The 15,916-nt window shown below is 41.2% G+C and overlaps 2 protein-coding genes across 2 annotated transcripts in view; both read right to left on the bottom strand.

Annotated features, from left to right (window-relative positions):
- Positions 1-10,146, bottom strand: part of PLEKHM3 (pleckstrin homology domain containing M3) — a 101,562-nt gene extending 91,416 nt beyond the window's left edge. The window contains exons 1-3 of the mRNA XM_032190604.1: positions 10,102-10,146; positions 3,801-3,926; positions 2,672-2,904 (exon numbers count right to left, since the gene is read on the bottom strand). The gene's annotated coding sequence lies outside the window, so the exon portion shown is untranslated. The remainder of the gene's footprint in view (positions 1-2,671; positions 2,905-3,800; positions 3,927-10,101) is intronic.
- Positions 10,147-12,317: 2,171 nt separating this feature from the next.
- CARF (calcium responsive transcription factor) overlaps positions 12,318-15,916 on the bottom strand; it is a 43,302-nt gene continuing 39,703 nt past the window's right edge. Inside the window, exons 10-14 of the transcript XR_004253433.1 lie at positions 14,837-15,002; positions 14,597-14,698; positions 13,569-13,725; positions 13,068-13,219; positions 12,318-12,547 (exon numbers count right to left, since the gene is read on the bottom strand). The gene's annotated coding sequence lies outside the window, so the exon portion shown is untranslated. The remainder of the gene's footprint in view (positions 12,548-13,067; positions 13,220-13,568; positions 13,726-14,596; positions 14,699-14,836; positions 15,003-15,916) is intronic.

Genomic DNA, 15,916 nt, shown 5'->3' with positions numbered 1-15,916 from the left:
CTGAAGAGTGCTTTTCCCAGCTCTGGATATTCCTAACTGTGCTCTCATCTGCTGGAAACCCTTTGCAAAAGGGCTGAGATGGATAGCACTTTCCCTTTTCTGTGCAAAATGCAGTTAGGATGCACCTTTCTTATGCTGGGTGTTAGGGAACAGTTTGGTTTCAAGTTTTTACTTCTCTTTTGTGAGAAGCACTTTTATGAACAATGGTCATCGTTTTATTGACAGAAGGAAGGGATTCCATCCCCTTTCCTTTTTTTTTTTTTTTTTTTTTTTTTTTTAAATCTGTAAGCCCTCACATATTCTTCTGCCACAGGTTTAAACAACTTATTCTTTCTGGGCAGGTGGTCTACATTTTCTTCCTTTAATTCGCTGGAGATTTGGAGATTTCTCTGCCTGCAGTCTGTGTGCTATTGGAAAGAACAAATGACCAGCCTTATCCTTTGAAGCTGCAGGATGACAGGCTCAAGTTCTGAAGAAATATGAACCTTGGAAAATGATGTTGTGATAACTTCACATATTTAAGAATATAAATCCCAGATTTAGTAGTTTTCATTGTTTAAGGGTATCACCATCCTCCAACATGTTTCAAGCAGGTTAAAGACATGGTGGTGGCTATAACAAAACGTTCCACGCAGCTTGACTTCCAGCTTTGTCCCCCTTGCTCATCAACAATCAACATATGGCCTGAAGCTGAACACAGTGCATAGAGCCATCTGGTGGTTAACTGCACAGGTAAACAAATTGTGCCCTGTATGTCCACCCGATTAAGACATAAATGAAGTCATCTTCCTTCTACCCAAATGCCTCAAATGTCAACTTTTTCTCAGCTTTTAGATTGAGATTCTGAAAGTTTAGAGAGTCAGCAACAGAAGAAGGAGAAAATGGCTGTATCTGCTAACACTGGAAACTTCACTTAGCTGCTTTCCTTGTGTGAGAGCTTGCAGGACTGAGTGCTCTTCTTTAGATCTGAACATCTCCATGAGAATCCTTTCCCAAACCCAGATCACCGTGCCACGAATTCCTGAGTTTGGCTCCTTCTGATAAGAATCCAAACTTCTTTGCCTTTAACTGGGAAACTCTCAAGAATCCTTTGGGCTGTCATGATGTGGAAGGAGGAATGGCCATTTATTGTAGCCATTGACAGACTAGCCAGTTCACACCAGCTGAGCATTAGACCCACCGTCTTTCCTCACTGCCTCTGAAGCAGGGGCCTTTTTTCACACATTTTAATTACTGACTCCCTACATAGAAGCTATTACCTCACAGAAAGGCCGTTAACTGGCACGTTCAGCACAAGATGAAACCTTTCCGATAATTGTTCCTTAAGTTCATGTTTATGAAAATAAATATCATCAGATGATTAAATTAAACACCGCAGCCAGCCCAGCTATACACTATTCTCACTTATCACGCAGAAAGGGAGATCAAAGAGAAAGGCTCAGGTAGAGTTATTCCAACTCCTCCAACTTGGGTTGATAGCTACCTATTGAACACACTAATTAGCTTCCTGCTCAGGGTGTGCAGTGCAGAATTAACTCTCCTGAAATTGGCCGGTATAGCCATTTTCATGCCTTGCAAGCAACTGGATGCAGAGGGATGACTGCCACCTCCTTTTTCTCTGCACTGTAAAGCAGGAGCATAGACTGATTCTGATTTCACAGACTGTTGGGCCTCCATCCCCTTTGGTGTCTTGTGTGGGTGTGAGAGCTGTGCCCAGGGGACGGGAGGAAAGGGTGGACGAGGCCCTCCTCCTTGGTCTCCTTCTGCCCCCAGCTCTCCTCTGCCCTTGCTGTGACTGGACAATGCCCGTCCTGGCGCTCCAGCAGCGCCGGGCACCGCGTTGACCCTTAGCTCGGGCGCTGCTTAGCTGGGGAGATGGTTCCTGAAACGGGCTTTCTCCCAGCGCTTCCCTGCTTTGCTTTAGTGGGTCGCGGCGGGTGGAGGAGGAGGGCGCGCCCGCTGCCCTCCCCGCCGCGCCGCCCCGAAGCCCCGCTATTCTCCCGCTAATGGGATTGGCACCGCTTAAAGCGGTCTGCGCGGGTATTGTCTGCAGCCGCAGCAAGAGAAACATTATTCAAAGGCCATTCAGGCCCCAAAAGAAGCGGCAGAGCAGAGTAATTATCGGAGACTCTCCATTAACGAGGGCATCTTTGCTCTTTGTCTGTGTTGGTTTAATAAGGGCCACTAATGGGGCCGGGGGAGGGGCAGGCTAACGCTTCTAAACAAACCTCCTTCCCTCCCCCTGCCTCAGAGGACAGCCGGCCTGATGGGCGCTGACAGCCGAGCCAGGAGTTACCATATTGCGGAGTGACCTCCAGGAAACTCGGTGTGAACCCAGCCGCTTTCAGCCCCGTCCCCAGCAAGCCGCCAGGAGCATCGCTTGGCTAGCTGTTCTCTTTTTAGCCTTTCCGTAGTTCCCGGTGCTTGGCAGGCCCTTTTATACACCCCCGCCCGACCTCTCCCATGTCATCTCGTGACCCCTCATGGCTGGGCACAACGGCACTGAGTGGCAGTAATGAGGGCCGACAGTGCAGATTAAGGTCTCGCAGCAAAACCTGGGCTGCTGTCCATTACCCAGCAGCTGCGGCTGGGAGATGCTGCTGGGAAGGCAGGAGGGGAGCAGTGCTGGAGGTGGCAGGCTGGGACCCAGCAAAGGCCAAGTGGCTCCTACCTTCTGGCTGCAGGTGCTTCTCTAGCGATGGAGGGAAAGCCAGCAGGAAACTCCAGCCTGAGATCCTTCAGAGCAGCTCTCAGTAGCTTGAGTTAAAATTCTTCCAAGGACCCCCGTCTGTCCTCATCTTCAAATATCAGTTTTAAGGGGCCAGCTTCCAAGGTACTTCACAGGATGAGGCGTACACTGGTCACTTCAACAGTGAAATATGGACAAGAGGTCTCAAGATATCTCTGCAAAAGACAGCATTCAGACAGTGTACTGTAACAATACACATATACACAAGTAATTAACCAAAGGAATTTTGGTCTTTATTAGCCTTTTCCAATTACAATATAAAAAATGTTGTGGATATAAGGCTGACAACTGCTGGACTCATTTTTAGTCAACTATGAAACCAAATAATAAACAAAATGAATCCTACAAGTTGCTGCAGGTCTTTTACTGAAGCCAAGCACTGTTCTTTCACACTGAACTAGCTCGCCTTCAGGTGACGCCACCCTAACTGATGGTTGTACTGTACAGCTAGCCCATGGGCCACAGAGACAAGGCAGTGGCTGCTCACCTGCACAGCTGCATGCGTGCATGTCAGCAGCCTCAGCAACAGCACTTGAGGTCCACCTGATGTCAGTGCTGTCTGTCATTATGAAGAATGGTTTCATTCAAATGAGGTATGTATGGAACAACAAACTTCTCCATACAGGCACCCACCCATCCCTCTCCACTTAGGCAAATATCCTGGCGCTAAAGGTTTATCATAAGCAGATGAGAATGATACATGAGAAGTCCTCACCGCTTAAACCAAAAGGCTTTGGTTTGAAAAAGTAAACTCTGAATGGGATTTCACCCTTGTTTCATGAGAGCTTAGTAGTTCTGAAATTGTCATGACTTTGGGCTGTTCCTTTCAACATTTCACCAGCACACGCATCTCTTGTAACAACAGAAACTCTTCATAGATGCTCTGTGTCCTCTCGGTGGGATCGAAACATCTCAGAACAACCTTGCAAGAAATCAAAGAGAGGCTAACGCTTCTAAACAAACCTCCTTCCCTCCCCCTGCCTCAGAGGACAGCCGGCCTCACCCTTTACACAAAGAGAACTAAGTTACAGCGAAATTAAATTGGCAATACCTGGCATCACTCTTGCCAGATAGAGCAAGGAAGTGATTACAGATCTTTCTCCCGATTCTTAGTGCAGTGTTCTGTGCTCAGTAGTATTCTCTCTCCCTGTTTCAAACCATCTGGAGGATCACACTCCTGAAACAGAACAACAGTCCTCTTTTCAGTAATTAATTCTTCATGTTAATGACTGTTACTATTCATAATCTTTTTCTTTTTAGAAAGAACATACAGATTAACACATGCAGAGGAACTGCCTTTGCCTATGGATACTGCAATCCATATACTGAATCAGAAAGCAGTGGGTTACTAGGAGCACATGACCTGACCTCTGATTAGTGCAGGTTTTGCTTTTTAAGTATCATTAAGTATTATCCTTCTTTGCCGCTAGCAGATAATATAGACAGCTTTGTTGTAAATACATATGCTGAGATGAGATTTTAACAAAAATAATATAGTGACACAGAAGGGAGAATTGAGATCTCGTTGACATCTGAAGAAAGGAGAAATGAATAGAGAGGTGCAAAAAAAAAAAAACAACTTAAAAGCATGGGACAGGAGAGATGGCTGAAGATTGGACAAATATTTGTCACGAAAAAGGGTAATTTTGAGCTTCAGCATGAAGCAAAACTGAGTAGTTTGTGCAAGCATGCTGAAATGAGATGGTCCTGTGGCAGAAGGGAGCAGACCTCCCAGCAGCAATAGCGACAACGGGATGGGTGATAAGAGACTGGTGCATCTAGTTCTTGGAACTTCAGTCAGATCAGTACAGTTGAAGGTGAGGCATCTAGTAGGACAGAGATAGGAACACAGCCCAGTCAGAGTCATCAGTGTAAAACAACCTCCTTAGCAAGTCTTTGTCCAACTTCTTCTATAGGCATGGTTCTTACAGGCAGCAAGAAATGACTACATACACCCTGTGACTTGTCAAGCCAGTTCTATTTACATTGCTTGTAGTTTAGTACAGATATTTTCTCCCCAGTTCTCCCTACTTTTTTTTTTGTTTGTTTTTTTTAATATTAATTCTGTTAGCATTTGGAGCTATCAGAAAATGAATGTAAAGTAGATTCCTTCCAGGTTGCTCTACTTCATTCTGCTGCTACCATCCTGTCACACTTCAGTTAAACTGATCTGAACCCCACCAAAGCAATGAATAGGTAGGTCTGTGTTACAGTTTTGGATTGTACCTCAAATTGTGTTTGAGTTCATTTATGTAGATTTCAGCCATTTTTCAATTGCATCTGTGCCTTGAAACCCAGGAGAAAATGAAAAGGGGTAAAAGATGCCCTTCCAGAAAATCAGTTGTGTATGTCTACAAACTATTGTGAGCAGAAAACATATTGAAATATGGGACAGGAAACAGCTATTAATCTCTGTAAGCACACCCCAGTTTATTTCAGTGTAACTTCCCTGCTTTGTTTCCATATCCTTTCAGCTCTTCTTTCTGTAGAAAACATCTTGCATTTTGCATAGCCAGCTAAGCAAAAATGTTTCCCTTTAAGGCCCTCAGCTGGCAGTTATCGCACCTGCCCTCCTCTTTACTTCTGCTGGCCGTTCTCTCAGCAAATGGGGCAGTGCGACTCCCCAGTCACAGTTGTTGACCTGATCTAGCCTCAGGACACTGCTCACTGTCCATGAGAAATCTTTAAGACAGCTGACAAGATGCATATCTATGCCAAGACACAGCTTAGTACAGTGATCCCCTCAGCCAGCACAATCCTGCTGGCTTAGGCATGGGGAATAATACTGACATCTCAGTGCTGTGGATAGAATTACCCAAAACTTATCCCATCTAGAAGAAATCTGAGATGACAGAGCTTTCACGAGTGTAATTTGCTGAGTCTAATTAAAAAAAAAAAAAAAAGTTTCTAACAACTGGCATATTTCGTTACTGCTACTAGGAACTGGCTTGTTTTCTCCTCAGAAACAAACTTACAGCCAGGCATTCAGTGTCTGCTTCCATACTCCCGTACACAGTGACTGTTCAGCTTAATGCTAAACTCATTAGGAAACAGCATCTGGAAAAAGCAGCAAGACTGGGTTGCTACTGCATTCCCAGGATCTCTGGCTCATGTAACCACTTAGGTGCAGCTGCAGTTAGACATGAGTTAGAGCATCCCCAAAGCTCTCTTTCTTTGCAGTATGAGGAGTGGGGGCATAAATGTGACTCGCAGGTACCTTCCCCAGATCTTGCAACTCCTCTACAAATACCATCCTGAGAGCCAAAATCCTCTTTACCCTGTGTATTCATGACTGTATTTATGTTCAGAGTACATTCATCATTTTGTAAATCCTGAATAGTGTGTGCTATAACAATCTCAGCTTTTTCTCATTTCAGCTTCTATTAAGGCACACACACACACACACAAAAGACTGACAGGACTGACAGCAAAGCCAGCTAAATAAAAATGATACCATTGGTGTCCATGGACATGAACTGTTTAGGTGATAAAGGAACATGACTGCCTTTGCCAGAGATTGCCTACAGTGTCACCTGGAAGAGAGCAAAATATCTCTTGGTACTTACTGCATTCTTTAAGAGTAAAGCCCAAGCAATCTTGCTTTATGCATTATGTTGCAAGATACTGGAGAAAAACTTCAGTCCTGTGCGCTTGGGTACATCCTACTGTCTTCTGTTCCACAAAGTAGGCTAAGCTATTAATCATTGTAATCACCACACAATGTTGGGAAAACTGTGGTCATTAAGACCAGGTATGTATGAAGTCAATTTGCTGTAAAACCTTCCCATCTTCAGCATTTCGCAAGAGCCACCTTGTACAGCTTCCTGAACAACATCTATGCCAACAAGATGACATGTTTCTGGCTCTAATATTACACCAAACTCCTACTGTGACTTGCTTGCTATCTGATATATTGTATGACTATTATAGTGAAGAGCAGGGTAAAGAATTACAGCTACACGTTGCTGGCCTGACAGCATCCCAAAGACTCTCAGAAGGACATTACTCCCTCCTGGCTGATGTAGAGTTAAAGAGAAAAATCATAACACTGAACACTTCTCACCCCCCAAAATGGAAGGGTCAAAGAAGCCTCATACTTCCATACAGTGGTATCATACGTTTATCCTGCATTAAACACTTCACTTTTTGAATAAACAAAGAACAGTTCAGCTGTGTGTGCAGGAGATGGCTATTGAAGGCTTTTTATGCAAGTCCCCAGCAGCCTGTGCCCCAGTGTGTGTCTGTGCATCGCTGCCCTCTCCTGGGCAGACCTGCTCCTGCAGCAGCTCAGAGCTCGTGCTGACAAAACTCAGCACAGCGGGTATTTTGCCTCAGGCAGTGAAGGAATGATTGTCCACTTACTGATCGCTGCCCTGACACCTTCATTAACCTCACTGAGCACCACAGTGACCGCCAAGCTGCTTCTAAAGGGATACGGATTTGTTGAAACATAATTAAACACAATACAGGTAATGCTCACTAGGATTAGGAACCTGCATGTCAGAAACTCCAAGAGATAACATGGCTCTAAGGTAAATTAAATTTGCTCTGATTATGTAAAGCTATCTTAACCAAGACATTTAAGCTAGTCCATTTCAGGTTTGGTTGCCTTTCAGCTCCTGAAGCCCCCAACTTCCTGTGGGTAATCTGCTTTCAACTATGCTGCTAGAGTGTCAGATCCCTAGTGAAAACAAACAAACAAACCAACCAACCAACCAAACAAACAAACAAACAAAAAAAAACCAGCAAGATGGAAAAAATTAAAACAAAACAAAACAAAATAATCAACATGTTTCAGGATATCACCTCATGCTTTCAACTCTCCTCCTGGTATTTTGGAATTCCTCTTGGAATACTTCTCCGTGCATATGTTTACAGTGTGCTTGCATCCACGTGTGCATGTGCATGCACTCTTCTCTGAGAGTATCCCTGCACACAGCAATACTTTGCCATTGTGCTTATGCTCTTTCTACACTTCTTGCCCATACTAGGGCTCCTCCAGGGTACAAATCATGCCTATTACCTTTCCTCATGTTCTGTTCTGGCTGTTGCTCTCTGAGGATGCTTGGTGAACTGTTCCTCAGCCCCCACCAGCAAAAAAAGTTTTCTTTACAGCCTATTGCTGACTGTTTGTCTTGTTGAGGTGCTTCTTTGGTCTACCAGGCTGACGCAGCCTTCATCATCTCAGATAAGACCTTAAAAAGTCTGAGATACATATTCCTTTCAGCTCTTCAAACCCACCACGTAGTTGTTTGCTGAACTGTGTATATCTCATAGGAATGTATGGGAGATGCCTGCTGCTAGCTTTCATCCAACCCCAAGCACTCACAGCTCAGCCCCCTAGTCTCTCTTCAGCTCTGTGACTACTGCTGGCTGAGCCAGAACTGGGAAAAGGGCACAGCACAAATTTAAAGAGGCAGGCCTCTTAGCTCAGAGAGCTCTGGTATGTTCCCAATAAGCTTTGTCCACTGAGCAGCCTCCCCCAGCTGACACCTGGCTAGACTGGGAGACAGCGTTGTGAAAGTTTCGCATTTGCACCTCAAGAAACTGTCTGAGCAGAGATGCAGCACATCAGGTCTTCTCAAAGGGAACTTCTGTGGTTCTTTTCTGCCTGTGTACAAAACTGATGCCCAACTGAATGTCTATGTCAGATATAGCCTGAAATCTGCACTACAGAGTGCTTCCTGAACAAATATTAATAGGGATACGAGGGCTTATTTCCTCACAGGAGGCTGTGAAGATAAATCCAGCCATGACAGAAAGGTGCTCAGACACTGAAGAAACTGAGTATACAGCATTTCATTATCTGAGTGTCCCTGAAAACCGTATGTGTAATTTCCTAAGCAGATAAATTCAGCCTTGTTTAGCCAGAGATGGAAAAAGCATTACATCTACCAGTGACACTTAACTTCCCATCTGCATTTCCTCAAGAATTGTCCAAGATATGTTTCAGTGACTGCACAAGCCATGAGCTCCCTCTAGTATCATAAAAGGATTAATGCAGTTGGTAGCTTTGCCATGCTAAATGAACAGAGAACAAATGTTGTAGGAAATATATATATATATATATATATATATATATATATATATATATATATATAAATAAAGGAATTCTGCTCCTTTTCTTCATTTTTGGCCAAAAAATTCCTACAAGTCAGTTGTGTGCACAGATATCTGAAGAACTAGGGGGCAAATATATGAACAGGACAGGAGATTGCAGTATCTTATTTTACGTGCTTATCCACAAAAAATAAGTGTAATTGCCTAAGTCCACCCAGCTCATCAGCTTTCAAGTGTAACAGTGTAATGACAAAATGATCATTCTAGTCAAAGATTTCTGAGGAGGGAAACCACTGTGATCATTGCAAACACATGCATTGCCACCAAGAAAGAGGTAAAAGAAGAAAACTGAAAAGAATTAATTTAGATAATAGGAGGTGAAATAACCCTGTAGAACATCTTAGGTCACAATATTCAGGTAGCCTTTTTAGACTTCTCTCTAATCATTACTTCAACTTTATAGTATTTAGGAGCTGAACAGAAGGTTCTTTTAGTTGTGCAAGAACTCTTCCCAGGAATACATAAATGGTCCACCATAAGTGATTTATGTGGGTTGGTGAGTTTGTGACTAATTTATAACGTAGATTTCAATGAGTGACTGCTTGGCACAGAAGCAGCAAGACGAAGTAACAGCCATGCTAAATGCTGAAAGCTCTTTCAACACACAAGCAAGTTAGCTGACACTTCAGGAAATAAGTATTTTTAAGTGACTGTCTGTAAAACAGCTGTACATACTATAAACAGTTTAATGCTCTTTTCTCATCAACTACAAGAGCTGTCACATTTGTTCATGATAGGATTGTTCAAAATGGCTTTGTACAGTTGTTTATAACAACTACTAACAAATGACTGTTGGACAAAAAGACTATAAATATATATAACTGTGTGTGCATTATGTGAAGCCATATATATGGAAATAAATTTCAGGTTTTTTGCAACCTCAGAAATACAGCCACTTCCTAAATTTGCTATTTGCCTAATGCATACAAAGCGGCCTCCTGCCTAAAGAGCTGACAACAGCTTTAGAACTGCTACTGTTAGTCCTTGCCCAAACCACACCCCACTCCCTTTCAAAACTTGGTGGCAAAAGTGGCCACCTCCCCTTCGTCCTCCCCCCCCAGAAACAGCTGGATGACTTAAAGGAGTTCAAGCAGCTCCTACCACCAAGCTCCCACCTCTGCTGTCTCTTGCAGAGTTGCTCACTGATTCTCCTAAAGTCTTTTGTTCTAACATGAAGACATTAAGAAAAGTAGGCCTTGTGCCCGTCTTCATTTTTTTCCTTGTTCTCTCACCTGCTGGGTATTGAGATGATGACTGTGTCCCCTGCCAACATTCAATAGCTCTGCAGCTGTTGTTTTCCTAAAAGCAGCACCTTCAGCCTGTCTCATTTGCTTGTCCCTGTAGATGACAAAAAATTCTCAGCAGGGCATAGACTTTCCAAGGAAAGAGTGGATTCTTAGACGCTACTACTATTATTATAATTCTTATTTAAGTCAGTTATCTACTGCCAGAAAAAAAAAAAAAATCTAATTAAAAACAAGCAGAAACGTTTCAGTGGGTTTTGGATACCTCACTGTGCTAGTTCCTTAATCCTTCCTGACACTGCTTGTCCCTGTATATGTGATAACGTCATAAACACAGATTAGAACTTCAAGCTGTGAGTTAGCAATGAGAACCAATGATCCAAAGCAAAAAATCATCTGCTTTTCTCGTGCGTTATATTAAAATACTAAGTCAAGCAAATACAAACAAAATAGAAAAGTAAAGATACTTATGCATTGAAAAACAGTGATTTTTAAAGCAAATGTGTTTCTTATGATACTGCTTTGTTAAATCAATGTTAACACTCCTCTCTGACGCAAATGAATTAGCCCACTGGCCCATTCAGTCAAATAGCCTGCCTCTTAAAGATGTCAGTACTATATTATTTCAGCATGAAGTGCAAGGCATGTTGCCTTTCTTAGATCACCACAGAATTTAGTTTCATCAGTTTATGGTTAGCTTTTACTCTCTACAGTAAGAGTTTAGATCACTTCTATACAAAAAGACTAATGTAACTGTGGATAAGCTAAATTATGTTTGACTTTCATACTACTCTGTGGACATGTTCTTTTTGGATTAACAATGTATTTGTAAAGATGTCTTTTTTTTGATTTAAGTCACTATTTTAAATTGTTTATTGGAAATCTCTTTTTTAAAAGGAATAGAGAAACTGTCAATTTATCTTTGGAGTACATACACATTGCTGCATGCGCCTTTATCATTCTGTGAATGATTGCAAAAAGAAAAACATCCTCATATCCCACCAGCATGCTTTAAATTAGCTCAGGAAAACATCTTTCGAAGAGAAAATTTCAAGGGTATCAGTTAATACTAGTTCTTGTTCTGCACCAGATTTACCTCTGAGTACCAACCCCGAACTAGAGTCCATCACCACAGGGGTAAAAACAAACAAACAAAACAAATAAAAAATACCCCTACATCATTACCAGTTAGGCTTAGATTTGAAACAATAACCTGGTCTACACCTAGACACACTGTCTATAAAGAATTTAATAAACAAATTATTTTTCTATTAAATGATGTACTGTAGACTGGAAATGATCTATTTACCTATTTAAATAGTAGCTAAATTCACAATACATGAGAACAGGTCAGATCAGTTTGGTGCTTTTGCTGCTTTAGTTTTAAGTACATATATTACAAATGCCTAACTCTTGTGAACAATTAGGTCCCCAATTTCTTGCAGAATCTTATGTCAATATATACATCCTAGACAAAGCCCATCATCTCATTTTTCTTTCAAGGTATTAGAGAAGAGACTTCAGCTTCTCTTGGGATTTTTTTCCTCCTCAGACAGCAGCATGTTAGAAGTACAATAATTACTCAAGCACATCTCATAAATAAGCAAGAAGCATCACTGACTCAGAGCACTTGTGTATACTGTAATTGTGCGTGGCAGTCAAAACTCTGGAAAAACTAGCTGATCATTACAATATTATGCCCAAAAGGTAATGTTTTTGTGAGTCCAGTGGCAACTCCAGTACCTCATCTCTTCAGAAATTCTGGCCACTCAAAATTAAATATAGTTCTGGTTTCCCTACCCAAAACCATTTCTGCAGCAGTCAGAACCCCATAGCTCATTTGAATACAGTCACTTCTGTGCTAAAAAGTGCTGTCAAAGAAACAAGAATTCATCCATTCCAAAAGCAAAACACTGATGAAAGAATAAATTTAGAACATCTGAACTTTCTCTCAAATGTCTTTTGATACTTACTGTCAGTATTTAAACAAAAACTATTTCTGTTAGCAAATATATGAAACAAAACTTACCATGAAGAACTTGTGTATTATACTTTACTGTGTTAACTATTAATTGGATAAAAAAAGATCCCACACAGGGTGCACAAAGGAGTTGAATACTAAGTAAATTATGATGAAGCCAACAGAAACCAAACCCACCACAGATTAGTATTTTACAAAGTACTTTATTTACGAGTTCCTTCTGCAATGGTTTATAATCACTACTTCTGTTAGCATGCCCAGAATAAATGCAATACCACCAAAAGTATCAGCCTTTGGTCAACGTCTGAAAGACCTTACCTTACTAATAAATATTATGCTGATCGACTGTGATCTTTTTTAATCACCTATCCACAGCAAAACTGTTCCATTTTGCAGCTGTTACCTAATCTCTCTAGTAATACCTCAGATCATGTTGCAAAGAAGTTCACATATCTGAAAGAGAAGTAGTAGAGACATTTTTTTCATAGATCGAGTTTGCTAGGAAAAAAAAAAAAAAAAGTAATAAAATAATTGATTGTTTTACTGTTGCAACTGATAAACCTAGGTTATGGCTTCCGAGGATGATAAATTTGGTTCCAGGGTAGTCTTCGTAGTAGTTTTTTAAATGAAAGGTGCCACATTTTCATGACCCCAACTACAGCATTCCAGGCAAATTCATTTTGCCTAAAATAAGTTCAGAAGTTTATGGAGTATTTCAGCACAAAAGACTTTTGGTAGTTGGGGAACACGTGTCCTTCAAGAGGAGCTGGTGGCTAAGTACTCATGGCTGATCCTGACAACTGCAAAACGGGGAATTCCTCTCTCTTTGATAGAACCTCAGGAGACACGAGAATCGTTATTTGCATTTCATATAAGGACTTTACATAGCCAAGACAATTTATAAAATATATTATACAATAACTAAACAGTAAAACAATAGTCAAAAGTGAGTGATATCATTGGAAGAAATTACTTGATGAAGTTACAATGACAGTGCAATCCGTTTTGAAGCTCTTCCTGTAATTTATTAGCTAAGAAGTCTTCTTGGTCCACCACAAATAGTTTTGTGTCCTCCATACAAACAGCTCTAATGATTTGCCATGTTCATTTAACAGAGAATCTTCTCTTCATGGTGAGATGTGGAGAAAGAGAAAGAAAAAAATAAACTTAGTTAATGCTAGGAAGTTGATTCCATCAATTTTGTATTCCAAACAGTGTCCCTACTAGAAAACAAGGAGTAAGCCATCTCGCCTAGGACCCTATCTAGATACCCTTAGAGGAAAGCACCAGATGTTCTTGGTAGGTGGTCAAAGAACCCACATACAAAACAAAAACTTATTTTCTAAGGAAGTTCCCTTCTCACTGCAACAGGAAAATGCTCTCTGAAAAGTACTGGAACATAAATCTCATTCCCAAACTCTGCTTATTTCTTCTCCCATGCATGGACAGTACTTTCACTAAAAATTCTGCTCACCTCTAACTTTATCCCCTTCAGAAGGGCAGCTAGATATAATGCTGTGAAGATGCTGCTACCACCCTCATCACTTACAAGAGCAACACTACCAAAGTAAATGAAGTGTAAAGTACTGCTGCAGCATCCTTTCCTCGGAATGACTCCTCCACACTTGAACCTGTAAAACAGAAATATGGTCGATGTTCTTCTCTACAAGAAATGTAATGGATTATACAGGTTCATTGACTTTGCAGCTGAGATTTACTACAGTGAAAAAGTGAATGAGAACTTGAAAGGCCCAACCAGAACACATTCAGAGATACAAGTCCCAATTTAAATAGGATATACTCCTTTCTATGCACAGAACAACTCTTTAAAGAGAGAAATTTGGTCCATTTTGCACCCCGCCTAACAGATTCAAGGCAGTATTTGTTTACAGTGATCAAAGAGATCTGAAGTATTTGCCACTGTGACTTGAGTTCTAATAGAAGTTTATAGTCAAGTACTTATGGAATTACCCATGAAGCCCTGTAAACCAAGTAAGAATTGCCGAAATTTACTCTTGAGAATCAGTTGCCAGGAAGAAACACTTTGATTAGTCCAGTCCATCTGAAACAGTTGAGATATCCCTTCATACATTTCAAAGTACCACCTCCTCCTGTATCACCACAGCCCACTACCTTCTAGGCTAGGAAATACTGTGAGAGGTTCACAACTCATAACTGAGAAGGTGCTGTGGGCTGACTGGCCCACCCAGCCACTCTCCCACTCTACCTTCTCAACAGGATGGGGAGAAAATCAGCAAAGAAAACCCACGAGTTCAGATAAAGACAGGGAGATCACTTACCAGTACAGTCACAAGCAAAACAGTCCTAACAGGGGAAAGTTAATTTAATTTATTGCCAATTAAAATATACTTGGGTAGTGAGAAATAAATACAATTTAAAACAATACCTCCCCACCCACCATGCACCCCACACCAGTTGTAAAACTGGTAATACCCTCATTCCACAGATCTCTTCTCAGTAGGAGATTAAGAAGTTTCTCACCTCCATCTCCTTCCAAGTACAAAACCTCAGGTGTGGTAGCAGCTTTGTCAACAACCAAGAACTGCTGTTATACCAGTTTGCATTCAGAAGATAACTAGCACACTGAAGATAAAAGCAAATAAACATGGTTACCATTTTAGCTTTTATTATATGTGAGCTCAGAGCATAAATAGCACCAAGATCAGCTATAAAAAAAACCTGCATACTGAAAAACAACAACAAATACCAACCCACATTTACCATTCAAAGGGAACCACTTCAGCCAGAAGAAACTGCAATCTTGAGCTGCAACTTTGACAGCTGTCTCCTGGAAGCAGCTTCACAGAAACTTCACTTCCTCTTCTGTTCTTTCTCCATTCTGATCTCTTGCTGGTTTTAGCTGGAGTATTCTCAGAGGTAAGTGATCCTAAGAAAACATCCAACACCCAGTGAAATAAGAGCTAAAAGCAGAAGCCAAGGAGGAAGCACCTGCACACTTCAGAAAACTGAAGAGTATCATCTTTACAAAACATACATAATTAATTCTCAATTCTCCTTTTCATTTCATTTCAGCTTTAAAAGAAATATCTGATACACTGTTACATTTATCCCTGAAAAAGCAGTGCCCCATTTAAGTACAACTGAATTCTTACCAAATTGCTTTAGGAAGTAAACACTGGACACTCAGATCTGACAAAAGAATTTCTAGGCCACGTTTGTGCCTAATTCCCAAAACCATAGTTAAACTGCATGTTTTTTGTTTGCTTTTTGTTTGTTTATTTGTTTGTTTGTTTGTTTGGAGGGGGTTGGGAGGCGGTTAAGGCAATTGAGATTTCTTTTCCTCCCACTGCTAACTGGTGATTTTTCTCAAGTTGTTTAAAAAAAAAAAGGAGGGGGGGTAACTGTGAGGAGCAAGAATGCCTGCTTTTACTATTACATTTTTAAGTTGCTTATTCCTTCTCCCAGCTCCCATTCCTAACACAGCTTAAATACAGCATGCTTGAGGGTATCTGTTCTAAGTGCTGCCAGTTATCTCAGACCGTGGACACAGCCCATCAAGTTTTCATACGGGAAGACTTCCATCTTCATGGTGGAAAGCAGAATTCTACAAGCCATCCTTGAGGAGAAAAAAATGAGGAATTCTGCCACCAGTAAGAACACAAATACAGCCAACACTTCTTGAGAGCTTTTAAAAAAGTTGTTTTTTGTTTTTTTTTTTTCTTCTGCTCAAGAAATACTACTGGACACGTGCACAGCCTCAGAATAAATCCATAGCTTAGTTAGAGCACAGATTAGAATGACCAAAGCCACAGCGGAAGGCTTCCTCAGTTTTTGAGACCT

Source organism: Aythya fuligula, chromosome 6, assembly GCF_009819795.1.
Source record: "Aythya fuligula isolate bAytFul2 chromosome 6, bAytFul2.pri, whole genome shotgun sequence".
In the NCBI taxonomy this organism is placed as follows: Eukaryota; Metazoa; Chordata; class Aves; order Anseriformes; family Anatidae; genus Aythya; species Aythya fuligula.
The sequence above is the reverse complement of the archived record's forward strand: the minus strand, read 5'-3'. Positions and strand labels throughout refer to the sequence as shown.